Below are 18597 nucleotides of genomic sequence, written 5' to 3'. Positions count from 1 at the left end.
GGGAGAAGGTGTGTGTCCACTAGGGCAGAGGGCCATCTAGGGGCCACAACAAAACGAAAATGTCTGGGGGTAAATCGAACTTTTGGCATGGCTGGATTGAAGGGACCTCAGTGTTGTCAGGACTCGCACTTTGTGTCGTTCAGCCTTGTTCCCTATCACAGAGCCTCGTTCTCAAAAGGGCTTTTCTCACAAGCTTTTGGGAGTACATACTTTCACATTCCAGCCAGTCTGAGGAGAGGCCTCTGGTTGGCTCTGATTGCCTATTCCTAAAATCAGCCATCATGGCGAGAGGGATACGTGTTCTGATCTTCCAGAAATGGGTCACGTGCCCCTCCGGCACCCAAGGCACGAGGTCACCCCGGTTCGGATGACAAAAGAATGGGGGAATTGTTCCAGAAAGATGCTGTTCAGGCAAAACTGCCAGTCTGCTCAGTAAAAGTAAAAGCAAACTCCAAGAACTATGGATGAGCTGTACCAAATACTAGAAGAAAGTCTGTTAGGAAAAGGCCCCTGCTTTTAGGAGACAGGTTAAGCTGTACCTGGTGAAATACTGACACGAATTTATACCACACTTGAACATCAGTGAACAGGAGAGAGACAACAGCTATTTGGGAACATAGCGGAGGCTATTGGAAGGTCTCCTAGGGATAGCAGTGGCTGGGTATGTCTAGGCCAAGAAGTTTCTGGTAGAGAGGGAAGAGACCGGTGGAGACATGAATGACACAATTGGCTCTAACAGAACCTGGAGCCGGCGGGAAGACAGCGGGCTCACAGTCCAAGACTGAACAAAACAAAATGAACAAAACAAAACAAAAATGTTCCCCAGATTATGAGGTACATGGGCCTTTTTGGTTTTGGGGCCAATTGCCGTCTCTCTAGAATAGACAGGTATGATTCTTTCCAATATGGCCATCTTACAGTGATTAAATGCACCCAAAAGATTCTTCGCCTCTGTCTGCCCATGTCATTGACCAAAAGGCTTACCTTTAGAGCAGTGGTTTTCCAAGTGTGGTCCATGGCCCAGCAGCACCATCATCACTTGGGAACTTGTTGGGAATGCACATTATCTGGCCCCACTCTGGGTCTAATGAGTCAGAAATTGGGGGGGGGGGGCGGGCAGTGGCGGGCATCTTCGACCTCCTGGTGTTTCTGATGGTGGTTGAAGTTCGAGAGCCACTGCTTCAGACCATCCATGCCTCCACCCCCCGCCTCCATAATCCACTGGGGTTTCCTTGACGGTGGCTTTGGGAAGCTATGAGAAGCAAGGCTATATATGGCAACTGTTCAAAAGCCACTAATGAGTCAAAATGTAATGGAGTGGAAGAACAACAGAGAGAAGGTGAAGTTACAGCTTAATTGTTCTGTAGTTCACGGAGGGCTTTCATGTGGATGGTAGGATGATCTCGTAGGCACTTGTGGGTCCGTGGAGGACGGAGACCGGGGAGAAAGGCTTAAATTATAGCTATGGAGTGGTGATTCCTTTGGAGTAAGGGTTAAGTCGTAGAACAGGTTTTGGATATGGATCATTTCTTTTAAATTCAGGCTCTCCTACTAGATACTGTTAGGAGGCTGCAAAAGAAAGTCAAGGTTTCTTTCATCAAGGAGTTTATAAACTTTTTAAGTCTTCAAGACTTAAGTCAAGCCAGCGGAGTATAGAAAGACAGTCTAATGGAGTGCTGAATTGAAAAGGACCTTGAGTCAAAATAATGTGGAAGAGACTGTAAGTGGTGTGGGCAGTCAGGGGAAGGAGACATTGGCAATGAGTCATTTTCTTCTCTGGACAGACGATGAAACTGTCAGCCTCGCATAACTTCCCAAGTCTGATGGCGGAGTATTGGACACTCAGTTTCAAGAAGGCCTCTTTCCTGCTGTCTCTCTTTTCTTTCCCAGTTTGCTAAAGTTTGTCAAAACTGCTAACTCAAAGTGAGGATTTCTATTTCGAGACTTTGAACTTGAAGGATTATTAAAGTTGTTGGTTATATGAGGAACTTGTAGGAGGCATTGCATTTTGTCCTGGATGCCTTAAATGGGACGAGACTTGAGTAGAAGTTTGGCCTATTTGTTTCAAACACTTTCGAACTTACTTCATTCATGGGGAGAACATGAATGAACCTGTCTGAGGATACCTTAGTTTTGCAGGATGAAGAAAGCGAATTAACTGATTTTCCTTAGTGGAAGGAGTGAGTTGTACCAGACTGGAGTTGATAGGGAACGAGAAAACACTTCAGATGAACACAACATTTCCGCTGCTTTTTACTGCTTTGCATCGTGGAGCTTACCTGGGTAAATAAACAGATAACTAAACCGAGAACCAAATGAAAAGCCTCACAGGGCTCTCTTGAAGGTGGGCATAAATGCTGTTTGAGTCCAAGAGAGAGCTAGTAGAAACCACTTGATAGGGAAGCAGAAGCCAGCAAGTTTGGAACCTCCTCCAAGTCACTAGGAGAATTTTTCCAGAAGTTTACACGGAACGTGATCCGTTTTTAGCTGTTTCGGGGGGAGGGCTTTCTTAACTCCAGCTGTGGCACGCAGGTGCTAACAGAGAGCTTCCTTTTATTTCGCTGTGATGACGGGGTGACGTGCGATGCATTAGGAAACCAGCCGTTCCTTTCGTGTCACATCAAGTATCCTACCTGCACTGAACTGTGCTCCTCCAGCAGAAATTACTAGTGTTTGTTGTGCCGACAGCCTGGCAGTCGGAAAGAAGGCACGGCTCTTATTTCAAGGTATCCAGAGCAGTTCTCTTGCTCATTTGTTGATAAAGGAGACCCAGCTGAAATGCCAGGAAAAAACAAAAAAAGATAAAATACCAGAAATTAGTCGTGCAGCTCCCCAGTCGGATCACACAACCCAGAGGCTGTTTTCTATACCTGGCAAACTTCTGCTCACCTCTGTTAGTGTTGTAAGAGAAGCCTTCCTAAGCCCCTCCTAAGCGAGCGACTCCCATTATGATGGCAAATCACAGTGTTTCTTTTTTCCTTGATGCCTTCTTTTCCTTGCCTGTCCGATCCTCAGATTCGACACATAAACTAAAAGTGGAGTGCACTCATTCTGTCACGTCTGTCCCTCTTGCGGCAGTGAGCTCCTTAAAGGCACGGTCCCGGTCTATTTTGTTCACCATTATGCACGTAGAAGTCGGTGAGTAGAGTAAGCACCAAGGAAAAACTTGTCCGGTGAATGAATGAATAAGAAAGCACGCTGTATACCTGAAACTAATGTAATATGGTGCATCGCTTATAACTCAATTAAAAAAAAAAGAAGAAGAAGAAAACGCTTGGTAAACTGCAGTCACTATGAAAGCCCAGGTTAATTATAATAGCAGACACCTCCTTTCTCCCTTCTGTCCTAACTTTTTGGGGGACAGTTTTTTTTTTTTTAAGTTCATCTGAGGTATACTTGTCAGTGTTTTACGGATTCTCAATCTGATTCGCTGTCATTCATTTTGGCCTCTTTCTGAGATGAGGACCACACGTTGCCCTCAAAAATAGCGTTACCCCCACAGTGCCAGGACTGGGTCCCGCCCTCGCTCGGGGCACCCTTCTGGCTCTAAGAGGGAAACGTGGCAGCCGCCTGTGGATGATTGGGAAGCAGACAGGGGTCTGGCGTAGCGCTTCGGTCCTACGTGTCTCGTCGTCCCCGAGACCACTCATGTAAGTCCCTGTACCCCAAGCACGCTCCTCGAGAATACGCAAGTGAAAATAATGTGATACTATTGGCCCGGCGAAAGCTGTTCCTGGCTCTGTCCTAAAGGAGGGGAAAAAATCAAGAAGTCCAGGTGTGGAAAACATTAAGGATCAGGATATGAATAGGTCTTTTCTTTAAAAGCAACAAACAAACAAAAATTCTCCAGTCCTTCTCCAGCAGGGCCTCAGCGTGCCTCTTCTGTGTATGTGTGGAAGTGTTATCCTCGGTGGGCGGGAATGGCAGACAGCCAAGTGGAAAATTTCACAGCCCTGCAAACCTCCAGCTCACTAAACCCTGTAAACCAGCAGTCGGAGGGAGCCGTGTGGCAGGGACCAAATAACGATGCGCCTGCACATGCCTCAGTCACCCACCTTCCACTCCCCCCTTCCCTTTGCTTCCGGCTCTGATCCAGCCTGCACTTTCTCTCTCTCTCTGAGCCTCCCGACAGCTCTGCTTCCGGTCCTTGGGCCTCCCTGGACCCCTCAATGGAAGGGGAGTTGTAGCACAGCGGCCCGTGCAGACTTTTGCACGTTTCGGTGCCCCAGGGATAGTTGACTGTTGGTGCCTGGCCAAAACTGGCTTTTAAATCCTGGCTCCGAGCTCAGTAACAGGCTTATGACCACTAATAATACTTGGCGTTTACATAGTGCCTTTCTTCCCGGGAACTGTGAGTACTTTGCAAGAGTGATCCTACTGATCTTTGCAACAACCCAGTGAGGTATGAAAACGGCAGAAGGTGATGGTCCTAGCTCCCTCCCTTTTGCAGAGAGTGAAATCAACTGGCATGTTTTGAGGCTGTGTTGCAAATTTGCATCTCAGCTGGGATTGCATCAGAAGTCTCCCAGAATTGTCTTCAACTTTATGGGTGGCAGTGGTGGGGGGGTGGGCGGGGGTTGCGGGTAGGAACAGGGCAGGGAGGGTCGCGAGCGACCTGCGGGGAGAAGGCTGGCCAGACCACGCCGTGTCTCCTGGGTCAGGAGCAAAGATACTAAATTTCTCTTTGAAGGCAAGGGTACTGGCAAATGGTCTCTGGTGAGCTGTCAGTCTAATTGATCTGATCGTGAGACTTCTTTTGTTGAGATAAGGAGTGATTGGATGATGCATTTACCTTTCTCTTTTTCTTCTTTTCTGCTACTCCCGTGCTAGGTATTTCTCACTCCTCTGGAAGGAAGAAAGAACACGCCTGAGCCGGGAGCACTCCAGCGTCTTGTGGGAAGTCTCCATGGTGAAGGATAAGCCAGGGCTACCTGTGAACAGCGCACAGTGAATGTTGTAAGTTAACCAGAGCGCTGCGGTGGCTTGCCTTGGAAGGTTTTGTGAATCATTGGATGTCACTGAGCCAGGGCGATGAAGGGGTATTAGCATGAGTTCTAAGTGATCATCCAATTAATTTCTTTTTTTAGAGGAGTGGTTCTGTCTTTCTTTGCCGTGAGCCTGTCTTTCTCTCGGCTTCTGTGGGGGCACTGCTCATTATCTACGTCTGGTGTACAAGAGACGAATATAGTGATTCCTTTCGCTGTTGGAACGCCCTTTCTCCTGCTACAATTACGCAGTGTCAGGTTCCGAGCAAACTCTTTCAACTGGGCTATTACGATTCTTTTAGGTTGGTGGGTAGGGAGTCAAATCCTCTGGGCTAAGGATCAGCAACCGGGATTTCCACCCAGCAATTATGTTTATTTATGTGAAGTTTTTTTCTGGAATGAATTTTTTTTTTCCTGGCTTTCAAAAATCTGAGGTATGCAAATACAGTCGGTGGTTTTTGGGTGCTTCTCTTATTCAAAACGGGCTGATTTACTGGTTGGTATTAAGGTGCAGGGGCAGGATTTGGAGGTTAGTAAAGTATCAGCTGCGGGTTGCTTTTCACAAGGAACTTTAGTATTGAGGAGCTGAAGAGATAGCACACTATGGATATCAAGGAGCTTATCCGCCACAAAACTCAGGAATCGCACCAGCTGTGTTGCTTTCTGGAGATTTTACCTCATTGCTAAATTGTGTCCAAAAAAGAAAAGAAAGAAGTTGACAAAGTTTTAATGGGGGAAAGAATACAGCTGCAGGAAACCCAGGATTGGCTGTCAATGTATTGTCTTCAAGTTTTAGAAAACTAAGAACCAGCTTTGACCAGGACTCTGCGTGTGTGTGTGTGTGTGTGTGTGTGTGTGTGTAAAATACATACATGCATATTTATATACATACATATTTAATATATATCATGTATTTGTGTATATATTAAATATACATAAATACATATATTTGTAGGTATGTATACATATGTAATTTTATATAATAAGTTTTTAGCTTATTCAAAAAAATTTTTTTAATGTTTAGTTTTTGAGAAAGAGAAAGAGGGAGACAGAGCATGAGTGAGGGAGGGGGCAGAGAGAAGGAGACCCGGAATCCGAAGCAGGCTCCAGGCTCCGAGCTGTCAGCCCAGAGCCCCATGTGGGGCTCGAACTCATAAACCGTGAGATCATGACCCAAGCCAAAGCTGGATGCTTAACTGACTGAGCCACCCAGGCGCCCCTCTTTTTAGCTTCTTAATAATTCAGTCAGGAAGTTTTCCAGGCATTTTTTTCACCTCTATTTTTCCAGTTGCACAAATGATTTTGAAAGAGTAAGATACTGCAGCGGGAGGAGTGCGTATATCAGGGAGGGAAAGCATTGACACTGAAAAATAAAATTTCCACTGCATTTTTTTTATTTCATGGTTTTCTGAAAATTTGTATTAAAATATGCTGCTTTATCCGTATTTCCTCAGAGTTAAATTGTCCTATTAAAATAAGCTTATTAAATTTAAAATCTCCCAGTGCCACATGTCACTGGTGGAAAACACTGGAGTTTTAGTGTGTTAGCATTTCGTGCATGTGATCATGCTGGTTCTGGTGAAAATATATAGCTCCCAGAATCAACAGACCCGAACTCGATTCCTGGTCCTATGGTTCAGGTCAAGAAAGTCTGAAACCTTTGGCAAGTCACTACCCCCCATGAAGTGTTATTTTGTTAAGTCTATATGTTACTCTTTTATTTTGTACATCTATATGCAACAACAATTAACCTGTTAATCGATAGGTTGACATCTTCGTTTGGGGTCCCTGTAAGGGGCACAGTGTTGTGTAAGGCACTTGAATACTTACTAAAAAATCTCTCTTATTGTAAAAATTTCTGTCACTGTTGGGGTACCTGGGTGGCTCAGTCGGTTGAGCGTCCGACTTCGGCTCAGGTCATGATCTCGTGGTTCATGAGTTCAAGCCCCGCGTCGGGCTCTGTGCTGACAGCTCAGAGCCTGGAGCCTGTTTCGGATTCTATGTCTCCCTCTCTCTCTGACCGCCCCCCCCCCCAACTCTCGCTCTGTCTCTCTCTTTCTCTCTCTCTCTCAAAAATAAACATTAAAAAAATTTTTTTAACTTTCTGTCACTATTAAGGAATAATTGGGATCCTAGAGTAGTAGTGCATTTTACTAGAAATGATCTTCCCAATCAGGTGGCCTTGAGAATACACTTTTGGTGACTTCTTTATCTCTGGTGATATTTTAGAAAGCGTTTTCATCTCAGGAAACAAGTGTCTTATGGAAAAAACGCTCTAGGTTTCAGGTTACATTTAAATGAATAATGCAGATACTAAAATCAAAATAGCTTTTGTTTCAAATCTGGTGGGTTTTTTTTTTTAAACCGTTGCTTTGAAATGCTCGTGTGATACCCTGTCAAACCCCAAACATTAAATGAGGTTTTCAAAGAAGTTCTGAAGTGTAAAATTGAAGATGCCACATGGCCAACTAAAGTAATTTTAAAATCCTTCTGTGAAGGGAGTGTGTTGTGAGAAAGGAAGAAAGTACTAAATTCTAGTGAACTCCTTCAGAGCTTAGGACTTCCTCTTCCAGACTGCATTTGCCTTGTAGGGAGTGGCAAGGGGGCAGGGTCCCAGTTTTGTCAGCAAGCTGTGAAATGAGTCATCTTGGCCATTAGTAATCTTTTAGGATCCTAGCGCTTTTTTACATTGAGTCCATACTTTGGGGTCCTTGGTGTCCGAAAGCCTATGCCGTAGGGAAGACAGGAGATTTTCAAAGAACGTGTGCTCGCACATAGATGGTGTCGGAATGTAGAGAAACATTGGAGGAACTGTCATAGCAGCTATTGGAATGAGCGGCTTCTGTCCTCAGAATTCCTTGCAGATTGCACCACAAACATATTGCCTCTGCAGGACCCCTCGGCCTGTTGCCACTAACCGCCTCTCAAATCTGCCACCGTGTTTCTGGCAGATGAACGTCGCTCCTGGAAGTGTCTCAGACTGTGGTATCTTTGTACAAGAAGGGGATGGTAAGGAAAACTTACCTACGGGTCAGGAGATCCAGGTTTTCTGCATGATGTTGCAGTTAACCTTGGAACTTTGGAACCCCTAGAGCCCCAGGGGCCTGATTTAGGAGGAGTAACATGAGAAAGTTGAGTTAAGTGGCCTCTGGTGGTTCTTCCTGCCCTACATGTCACGTTGCATAATGTATCAGCTTGGAGGAGGCAGGCTGGACCTTGCTTTTACCCCGTTTGGCTTCTAAAAGTCAATGATTTGGCACGACTTCAATTTACAACCGCTTTTTTTTTTTAAGTTTATTTCTTCATTTTGAGAGAGAGAGAGAGAGAGAGAGCACAACTGGGAGGGGCAGAGAGGGAGAGACAGAATCCCAAGCGGGCTCTGCTCCATCAGTGCTCAAACTCACGAACTGTGAGATCATGACCTGAGCGGAGATCGAGAGTCAGGTGCCTAACCAACTATACCACCCAGGTGCATATAACTGCTTTATAAAATGTTGAGCATAATCTTATGGCAAAAAACCCACGATAGATAGATAGATAGATAGATAGATAGATAGATGAGTGTGAGTTTGTCATCATCATGACATCCTTTCCACAGGACCCTCCCAGATACCGTAGGACAACTCAAAGGTGTTCATTTGAGTGCCTTCTAAGAGTACAGTTTTAGTCATTTAAATCAGTCGTTTAAATTAAATGTAGCCATTTAAATTTAAATTTCGTCATTTAAACCACAAGTCATTGGTTTTTTTGAAAATTAAATACGAGCCACTTTTGAAACTAAGTTTTTAAAAACCGCCCCCCTCCACTCAAATATTGCTTTGTGTACATGCAAGGAGGCAGTGATGATCTCTATTTCTTTCTTAAGCTTTTCTGCTTCTCGAGTTACCTTTCAGAGCAGCCTCTCCTGACCTGTGTAGCACCCACCTCGTCCCTCTGTGCTCGCTAGCCTACTTCATTTTCCTTTGAATCACCTATGTATTACATATTTACTTGTTAATTGTCCATTTCCTCAACCAGACTGTAAGCCCCATGAAAGCAGGGATATTATTATTATTATTATTATTATCATCATCATTATTATCAGATGGATCCACAACACCTGTGGCTGAGTACTGAGTGGGTACTCACTAAATAGTTGACTGAATGTCTAAGGAAAGTGTTAGTTACCCCTTAGAAAAGGGAATATAAACACGGTTCTCATGAGACTTGCTTGAATCTGATAGTCGTTTCACCATGTAGGGGGGTGGCCTGGAGAGATCATCTATTTTCTTTTCCTTAGAAATAGACACTAAATGTCTGTGATGGGTATAAGTAAATGTGGGAAAGGAAACAATTTGTTTTAAAAAATGTTTTATAGAACTATCAATAGAGTTTGGGGATTTTCTGATACTTAAAAAAAAAATCCTGTATGGTGCTGCACCTTGTGTATTTCCTCTCATTTTCCATTTGAGTGGTTCGCTTCATCAGTTGTTTTTGAGCTGCCTGACCTGGCTTTCTGTGAATGGTGGCGGTTTTGTCTCTTACCGTCACACCATTTCATTGCCTTCGATGTTTACACTTGTTCCCAAAGCGGGAGCCAGGCTTGAAGGACAGGATCTACCTAAAAAGAAACTCACCATTTACTGAATAGCATCATTTACATTTCCTTCACTTCTGGATGGTGCACAAATTGGGTCAAGGAAATAGTATGCCCATACCAGTTAGGTCCATCCAGCGGCTCCACGGTGTGAGAGAGGGAATTCACAAAGGCTTTCTTAGGGCAGCATCATCCTACATGGCTTTTGAGGATGACAACAACAAAGGCTTCTTGGATTTTTGTGTGTTTCTTGACCCCTTTTGCCAAAGAACTTCTGAGTGCAAGAGTTACGTTTTTCCTCGGAAGAAACAGGAGGGCCAAAACAAACACCTGTGTGCCTATTTAGACAGCATTATGCTGTCTTCCTAAGCTTTGAAAAACGACAGCTGAATTTCTAATCCCCAGAGTGAGAGAATTACATACACGCGCTCTGATAAGAGTGATTTGGGAATTTCCCGCGTGCCTGTCAATTTGTACCTTTTAGATTTGCCATCTGTGACACCAAATTCTCTAGCACTATCATAAAAAAGAAAAAAAATCCCAAACCCTGAAGTAGATAGGGGGAATCAGGGGAGAAGGGGAGATTTTGCTGTGAGAATAATGAGGAGCCCCTCTCGATGCTTTTAGTCCTTGCTGTGGACGGTCCTGGGGATGGGAGTGCATGTTGTAAAGGCTCTGACTGAGCCATTCTGTGCAAGTACTCGGGGCCGTCTTGTGTGGCCTCGCGTCTCCCGGCGTTTTCAGCCTTACCCTTTTCTTTGCACTTCTCAGACTTCCTTTAACCACGTCTTAGTGGTGGTCTCACTAGTTCCTGGCCGTTGCCCCTTCGGCAGGCCCTTCGCAGGAGCGACTGCTTCTGAGAGTTGATGTCAGAGGTGCTTCCTGAGGCCTTGGCAAAGTCCAGCACGTTCCAGGCACACCCCTTCCCCTTGGCTTCGTTTTCCCCCAGCCCTCAGCCTCCCCGCTCCCGGCATCTCTGCATCTCGGGGAGGAGAGAGAGGGAGATACACAGGACACCCAGACGTTGTGGAAGCAAAAATAAACGCTCGTGCATCTTCTACAATATTCGTGCTCTGTTGGGGAAAGGACACGTCCACGACCTGGTGAGGCTGCTTTCCAGCCGAGTAGTGCTGAGGTTAAAAGGCTTTGTGTTCTCTTTAAGATTGGAATTCACTAAATAAATGATACTTATTAAAAGACTGCCGTGTGCCAAGGTGTGCTGAAGTCTGTTAGGGAAACAGTGATGTGTAATCGATATTTGCTGCTCTCGGAGACTTTGCTGATGGAGCCCTGGGTGGGGGGCTATGCACTTGGCATGGGATCTACCTAAAAAGGCTTTGGAGTCAGGTGCCCCAGAAGGGATGGTGGGTAAGGGTGTTCAGAGCTGGGTTTTCAGGGAAGGCTTCAAGCACTGATGCACATCAGAATTAGACCTTGAAGCAAAGGGCAGGACTTTAGCCCGATGTCTGTGTGTGCTTTGAGAAGGCAAGGGAGGGAGAGCAGATACAACTAGTCTCTTACTTACCTGCTCCTGCGTCTGGGCAAACGAGACTTCATGGTCAGAAAGTTCTCTCCATCAGAAACGATGTTGTAAGACAGCCAACAAAGACATAGAGTGGGGATTTCTAGCATCAGAGAACCATTCTCTTTTAGGATCAGTCTTAGATGTTTATTTGCAAAAGCTGAAGCAAGCCCTCGGGTCACTTAAAGAAATGATGCCCTTCAACCCAAGTAAGTATAGTGTTTTGAACTTGAACTTGAAGACAGAAACCACACCCAGAAGTAAAAATACTTCTCGAGGGGTGTTTTTTGAAGCACCCACTGGTGAGGAATCCTTGTGCACCAAAGCAGTGACTAGCTTAGTGGGGCTGTCCCAGGAGGGAAATAGCCTCTGACAATTCTTTCAGATAGAGATCAAGCAAGTCCCATGTTCCTGGACATCTCCGAGGTTGATCGGATCCATCATCTTTGTTAAAATATGACTGATGTTACTTATTTCTTACACACTATATCATACCTTAGACTTTGAACCCCTAAAAGAGTGTTGTTTTCTTTTGCTTCCCTCCAGAAAAGTGAGGCGCAAATAGGAACAAAATAACGTTGTTTTGTCAGAAAGCCCGAACAAAACCTATTGGTTCTTTCTCACCAGCAAAGAAATTGTTCCTTGGGACCGATGTCAAAAAAGACCAAGAGAAAGATAACTTTGTTCTTTTAATTCTCCCCAGTTTTTCACTTTGGTAAAACAATCATTTGTCAAGTACCAGAAAATCATGTAACCACTCCCCTGATGAATATTCATGTTAAATTTCAAGTAGTAGCTATACAGTAAATCGTGCTAAGTGGAATCTTATGGAAAGAATTAACTCATCACCTGTACCTCTTGAACATTAAGCTAACTTTTTGCAGGCACCTAAATACATATGTTTGCCTGATTCAGAAAAAGTAATTTTCAACAAGTATACTTTTTAGGGGTGTCTGGGTGGCTCGGTCAGTTAAGCGTCCGACTTCGGCTCAGGTCATGATCTCACGGTTCATGGGTTCGAGCCCCGCGTCGGGCTCTGTGCTGACGGCTCGGAGCCTGGAGCCTGCTTCGGATTCTGTGTCTCCCTCTCTCTTTGCCCCTCCCCCACTTGCTCTCTGTCTCACTCTCTCTTTCGAAAATAAATAAACATTAAAAAAAAATTTAAATGCTTTTTAGGTGGCGTAGTAAAATTCATTGTTTGAAGCCCATGTTGGAGGAAGTTGGTTTTCAGTCTTTTTTTTTTTCTATTTGTGCTTATGTTCTAAAATGACTTACGTAGAACCCCTCCCCCCATGGAAATTTTAATGGGATACAAGTAACAATCTTTTTAGAATCTTCCATTTCTAAAACTCAGGCAAGTTCTTGTCACCCTTTGGACTCTGAGCCATCTTCTTCCATGTAGAAATTCCACATCTTTCCCTGTGTCTTTACAACACACATCTTGCTCACCATCTTCCTTCTGGCCTCAGGTGTCGGGCCAGGATGAGGCTTGTCCACCATGCCGGCCGAATTCTCTGCATAGGACCCTTGCACGAGTACCTGGACCTTTCAGCCTGCACACGGCTATCCTCGTGGACTTTGAGACGCTGCACTCTGTGCATCTAGAAATGAAAACAGTTTTTCTAGAATAGTTTTCTAAAATTTCCGTTAGTTTGCTCTTCGTTTCATTTTCCTTTTTTTCTTCGCCAGCCTTTGTAGTTTGCATAGAACTGAAAAATTGTAATTTCTCCAGGGCTAAAATCCAAGACTTTAATAGGCAGTCTTAATGCCCTGGGCTTCTACGAGTTGCTACCCGTTATAAGCATTGTAAAACTGACTCTGCGGAACAAAGAGAGCTGGGCACAAAGACTGCTTCCTTCTTCTACCATGGCAAGCCCTAGTTTTCCAGTCTTCTTTGCCTTTTCTTCTTTGTTCGCCAAGAAAAGGGGGCCCGAGATTAGGATGTTATTGTTCAGAAAGGGGACAGCTGTGGCCTGTACAAACAGATTTCTTTTCCCTTCCTTTTGGCAACCTCAGTCGCTCTACCTGTTTTCTGGGTCTCACGCTTCTGCTTGTGAACAAGCTCCCTTGCCCCGTTTTCAGGACACTGAGAAATTAACCATACAAATGTCCGTTGGTGACTGCGTGTCTACCGGCTCCCATAATGCATAGTAGAGTCATTCGGCCTTTCTGTGAAGTGAGTTTCTTGCCCCTACTCTGTCACCAGCACACGGGGCACAAGTGTAGATGAAAAGATAGCATGTCAAGGTGAGGGCGATGGGTCCTGTCAGTCTGTCGCTCCCTTTAGTAGAGGAGATTAGCTGCCAAATGGTGTCTTGTTGCTGTCATTGGAGTTGGAAATCCCGGTTCCCAGCACTCTGGCGATCTATCTCTGTGCCCCAGCAATGACGCCACCTTATCCTAGCAACCTGCGGGCTGGCACTTCTCTAAAGGCAGGCGAGGGAGTGGCAGTGGAAGACGGTGGCCTCCGGGGGGTCAGGAGGGAGTTGGCAGTCACGTTGCTCATGGAGGAGTTTCCATTTCCTTCACCTGGGAAGGCCTCCAGGAAGGGATGTCAGTATCCTGGGACTGTCCCTTACTGAGGATAGTGGACCACGTGGTCGTTCTGATACAGATAGTATGCATGACGAATAACCGACCGATGAGTGGGTAGTCCAGGCGAACGTGGGGACTGCCAGGCCAGGATACTAGTCCATCTCAGAACACTGGATGGTATGAGTTTTGCTTGTGAGATGGGTTAATGTTCTGGTCGTTCATCAGCACTGGCGTTCAGAGTTGGGGACACGGGGAGCTGTTTGCGAGGAATCGGGTCAGGAGAGGGAGCATAGAGGGAAACACCACGGCGTTGGATCTTGGTTCCTTTTCCTGTTGACCCTTCTGGCCTGAAAGCAGCCGGGTGTAACCAGAGCTTCCTTGCTGTGCTCCTGTAATTGATCCACATACCCAGCATTGAAAAGGAACACTACTAACCTTGTCCTCTTCTTCTTAATTACTCTCTTCCTCCCTTTATGTCAAAATGAATTGGCGCCCAATAATTTTTTTTCCCCTTTTCTGATTTGGATCCAGAAGAACGTAGAAATCCTGAGTATTATATCTTAAAGTCTCTCACCTAGTTGGCCTTGTCTAGATGAAGTCTAAAGTTGGGCCACCAATTGACATTGGATGCCTTGGGGAGTTTATTCTATAGGCACTTCATTGTGGAGGCTCCCAGCCAATGACTCTGGATGACATTTTCTCCTAGGGTTGCTTCTGTCTGTGTTAGCACGGAGATGTTAGGACATTTTTCACGAAGAAAGAGCTAAGGGCAGGTCTACTTGGAAACCTTACTGAGAGATGGAAAGCGAGGGAATCTGATAAACGGGATGTCCCTGGGACGTTTGAAACTTACAAATGATATGAAGTGTCATTAGTACTTTTCCTTTCATTACCGAGAGAATTTCCGCACTGTCAGAAACCTCTGATCATCTCCTCCACTGAATGACCATACTTGTCTAAGATGTAACCGTATGGTACTGCGTCTCCATGCCGGGGAAGCCAGTTACGGGGTCACTGAACATTTTCAGCGTAGCTTTTATACACTCGGCAGATGCTGATACCCTCTTCCCTACCTGGAATAAGGATAGATGTTGAAGATCCAGGACTGGAATTAAGAGAAATGATTTGGGGACAAAAAAGAAGCATGTAGGTAGCTGTTTATACTCTCAGAGCATCCTATGTCCCCAACATGTTTCTTAACAAATAAAATAATTCAGTTCTATTTGATAGTGGGTGGTGTGCCCAAAAGGTCATCATTTAAGTTGTTGAAGTGGGTTTTTTTTTTAATTTATTTTTATTTTTGTTTTTTTCTTTATTTGAGAGAGAACGTGAGTGGGGAAGCAGGACAGAGGAAGAGAGAGAATCTTTTTTTTAATTCTCTTTATTTTAGAGAGAGAGAGAGCAGGGGAGAGGGGCAGAAGAAGAGAGAGAGAGAATCTTTAAACTCCATGCTGAGCATGGAACCTGACATAGGGCTCGATCCCATACCCCTAGGATCATGACCTGAGCTGAAATCAAGAGTCAGACACTCAACTGACTGAGCCACCCAGGGACCCTGGGAGGGTGGGGAGAGAGAGAGAGAGAGAGAGAGAGAGAGAGAGAGAGAGAGAGAGCAGAGGAGCAGCAGAAAGAAAGGGAGACAGAGAATCCCAAGCAGGCTTTGCGCTGTCAGAGCCCGACCTGGGGTTCACACTCAACAAACCGTGAGATCATGACCTGAGCCAAAGTCAGATGCTCAGCTGACTGAGCCACCCAGGCACCCCAAGGTTTGATGATTGCTTATTTTTTAAGAAACTGGGTATGGCAGATGATACTCATTTAGGCCTCATGAACCTCCTGCTTCATATGTTTGTTTTCACAGCCTACCTAGATTCACAGTAGGCTCTCTTGAGTTTGTTGTTGTCAGTCACAGAGGTAGGCATGACTGTAAATGGTAATAACTAAGGAAGGGCTAGAGATGCCTTGGGTTCAGTCCAGGAGCGGGAGCATCAGGCTAAGAATGGACATCTGGGGTCTCCTCCCATTCCCGCCCCTCTGTGACCATGAGCAAGCGCTCTCTGTGCCTGTATTTCCTTGTCTTCCAAAGGAAGATAGTTATCACTCCCACTCAACGGTATTAGACTTAAAGGTATTATTCCAAATAAGAGACATTTGGAATCCTATTTGGGTTCAAATCCCAGACCTGCCACTCATTAGCTGTGTGTCCTTGGGAAATTGCCCAACTTCCCCGAGTCCTGTTCCCCTTTCCTTTAAAATAGGGTTGGTCAGACCCACCTTGCAAGATTGCTGAGAGAATTAAATGAGATAACATGTTGTTTTGGCCCAGTGATTGCTCCCTAGTAACTGTGCCAGCTGTAGGATGACAAACTTCACAGAAGAGAATTTATCATGATGTGTTGCTGAAATGAACAGGTAAAGAACTACTATTTGCTGGTCTCTTTGTCGTAGAAATGGTCCTTCTGCAATATCAATTGTCATTAACCGTCGATGTCGTTGCATTGATAGTGAAATCAGTTATGTACTGTTAAAACCTTCTGCTACTTTGACATCCATGGTAGATTAGTTACGAGGGTGTAGGTGATAACACTGGTCAGATTTATCCATGTGCATATCTGCTGAGGGCCCTTGGAATTTTAGGTGATTTTTTTCATATTAGTCAAACTGAAAGGCCCAGTAGGTTTGGAAGATATGATAGTCTCGTCTATAAAAAGAGTAGGGAGATTCCCAAAGGCTATTGAGATGAGTGAAACTCTAAAAAAGAAAAACATTATTATATATTTTTGTGTAGTTACCATGTCTAGGTGCCGGTAGGTAAAAATGACCTAGTGCAGTTCTTTTGAGTGCAAGATAGAAAAATCCAGAAGATAGATATACACGTCCCTGTCTCTTCTTTCAGCAAATGTTTGCTGAGTGTGTGTTCTAAGGAGGACATCCGCGATGGCTGAAGGAGCTTTCAGGTACTAGGAGAGATGAGAAAATAGGCAACCACTTTATACTGTTGCAAGTGCTCCATCAGTGGTACCCACAGGATGCTATGGATGCAGACCAGTCTGGCAACTTCCAGAGTCAGAGAGGCCTTCATCCTCAGACTTGAAGAATGGGCGGGTGTTAGGCAGGAAACAAAGAGAGTATATTGGTATGTACATACTGTGTAACAAACAACCCCAACATTTAGTGGCTTCCTACAACAAACATATTTCTTGTGATGTTGCATGTCAACTGGGCTCTTCTAGTCCAGCCCACTGGGCTCGGACGGGTTGAACCGTGATGACCTCATCCCCACGTCTAGCTGCTGAAGGAGAGGCAAGCTTCATCTGGGATGGCTTGTGCCTGCTCCACGTGGCCTCTCATTCGCCAGCGCGCCGGTCTGAGCTTCTTCATAGCGCGATCTCAGGGGTCCCAAGGACAGCAAGAGAGGACAGACCCCAGCACACAAGTGCCTTGCAGCCTCTGCTGGCAAGAGCCTTGCTCATCTCCCTTTGGCCAAAGCCAGCCGCCTAATGAGTCCAGATTCAAGGGAGGAGGGAGACAGCAGCTTTGTTGCATGGTGGACAATGTGCGATGAGCTCAGGGGTAAGGAGAGAAGCTGGTGCATTGGAACCACAACTAATCCAGAGTGGCTAAAGCAGAGCCGGCCAGAAGCGTCAGGCTAGGAGGCCAGACCGTGAAGTGCCTTCTCAGGAAGCTCTGCCGAGATGCTGGGAGTCTGTCTGGAAGACCGGAGAAGAGTCGTCGAAGGATTTTAATCAGGATGTTGGCCCAGTCAATAAGATCGACAAAAACGTGGTTGGATGGCAAAAGCCTGAAAGCATTTCTTCGCCCGGACAATTGAGGGGTGTTTCCAAAAAGATGTCCCAGGGGTAGCTCGGGGAAGGCAGAAGTGCTACAGCTGAGAGCTGGTTCCAAGTTGACATACGCTTTCTAAACAGTATGACCAGACAAAGGGTGGCGGTCCTCCGAGGTAGGTCCAGGAAGACAGAGGTGCAGGTCATGAGCCCTAGACGTATGAAGTCTGCAGAACTCAGAACACCTTGAGGGAGTTAGATCTTGCTGGCAGCATTTATCACCTCAGCCACTCATTGGCTCGCTCCCGCCAGACCCCTGTGGACTGGGATTCCCAAGTGTCTGCCAGTGGGTTTATTGAAAGACAGTCTCTGAAAGTGCCGTCTCCTGGCGGGCGATTTTACGACGTCATCCCCGTTGAAGACTCTTCTTTCCAGCAGGTCTCGCAGCGACCCCAACACAGACAGTGTGTTCCAAGGGCCCTCGGGCACTGTAAAAAAAATCCTTCTCTGCCCTCTGACGGGACCAGGTCTTACCCATTAATTTCTAGAAATGACCTTTTAACTGTACTATGAAGTGTAACTCTTTATAACTACTAAAATAGAAACGACTGTTTCATTTCACTAATTCGAGTCACCGAGAGTGAGAACTTGTGGTTTTTCACCGATACGTTTGGGGGCCAGTTTGTTGTCACTGAAGGTGCCCGATATCAGGGTGGGGTGGGGACGACGGGATGTTTCAGGCCTCGGACTGTAACTCAAATGCTGAAAGTAATTATCTTTTATAGATAAAAAGTGGGGAGAGGGGCACCGAAATGTGCATGAAGGAGATAGTAATTTGCCATGTTTTCTTTCAAACTTTTCAGTAAAAAAAGAAAAAACAATAATACAAAAGAGTGTAGGCAGGGCCGTGCAGGCTGCCGCAGATGGTCCCTGATTTCTTCTGTCCTTGCGTGATGGACACCATCCTTAACCATATAACTGAGAATACTTGGAAAACGAGGGGATAGAGGAAGACAGGAAGGCAAACTAAAAACCCAGAATGTAATCCGGTGAGGGCAGGTGGAGCACTTGGTGATCTGAGTCCCATGTCTTCCCCATTTAAAGCGTCCCAACAGCCTTTTATAAATCACCTTCCGGTGAGGACCCTTGGCCATATGAGCTCTTCATTTCGTGCTCACTGATAGGGGAGCGTTA

The 18597-nt window shown here is 45.5% G+C and overlaps 1 protein-coding gene across 19 annotated transcripts in view; it reads left to right on the top strand.

Moving 5' to 3' along the window:
• ATXN1 (ataxin 1) overlaps nt 1-18597 on the top strand; it is a 415717-nt gene that overhangs the window by 250865 nt on the left and 146255 nt on the right. For 18 of the 19 annotated variants that reach the window (XR_008298749.1, XR_008298751.1, XR_008298750.1 and 15 more), the window contains one exon: nt 4831-4956. The gene's annotated coding sequence lies outside the window, so the exon portion shown is untranslated. Of the gene's footprint in view, nt 1-818; nt 3139-4830; nt 4957-18597 lie in introns of those variants that run through there. The other variant, XM_027040356.2, reaches the window with a different exon arrangement.

This window comes from Acinonyx jubatus, chromosome B2 (assembly GCF_027475565.1).
Source record: "Acinonyx jubatus isolate Ajub_Pintada_27869175 chromosome B2, VMU_Ajub_asm_v1.0, whole genome shotgun sequence".
Lineage (NCBI taxonomy): Eukaryota > Metazoa > Chordata > Mammalia > Carnivora > Felidae > Acinonyx > Acinonyx jubatus.
This window is presented reverse-complemented; position numbering and strand designations above follow the sequence as displayed.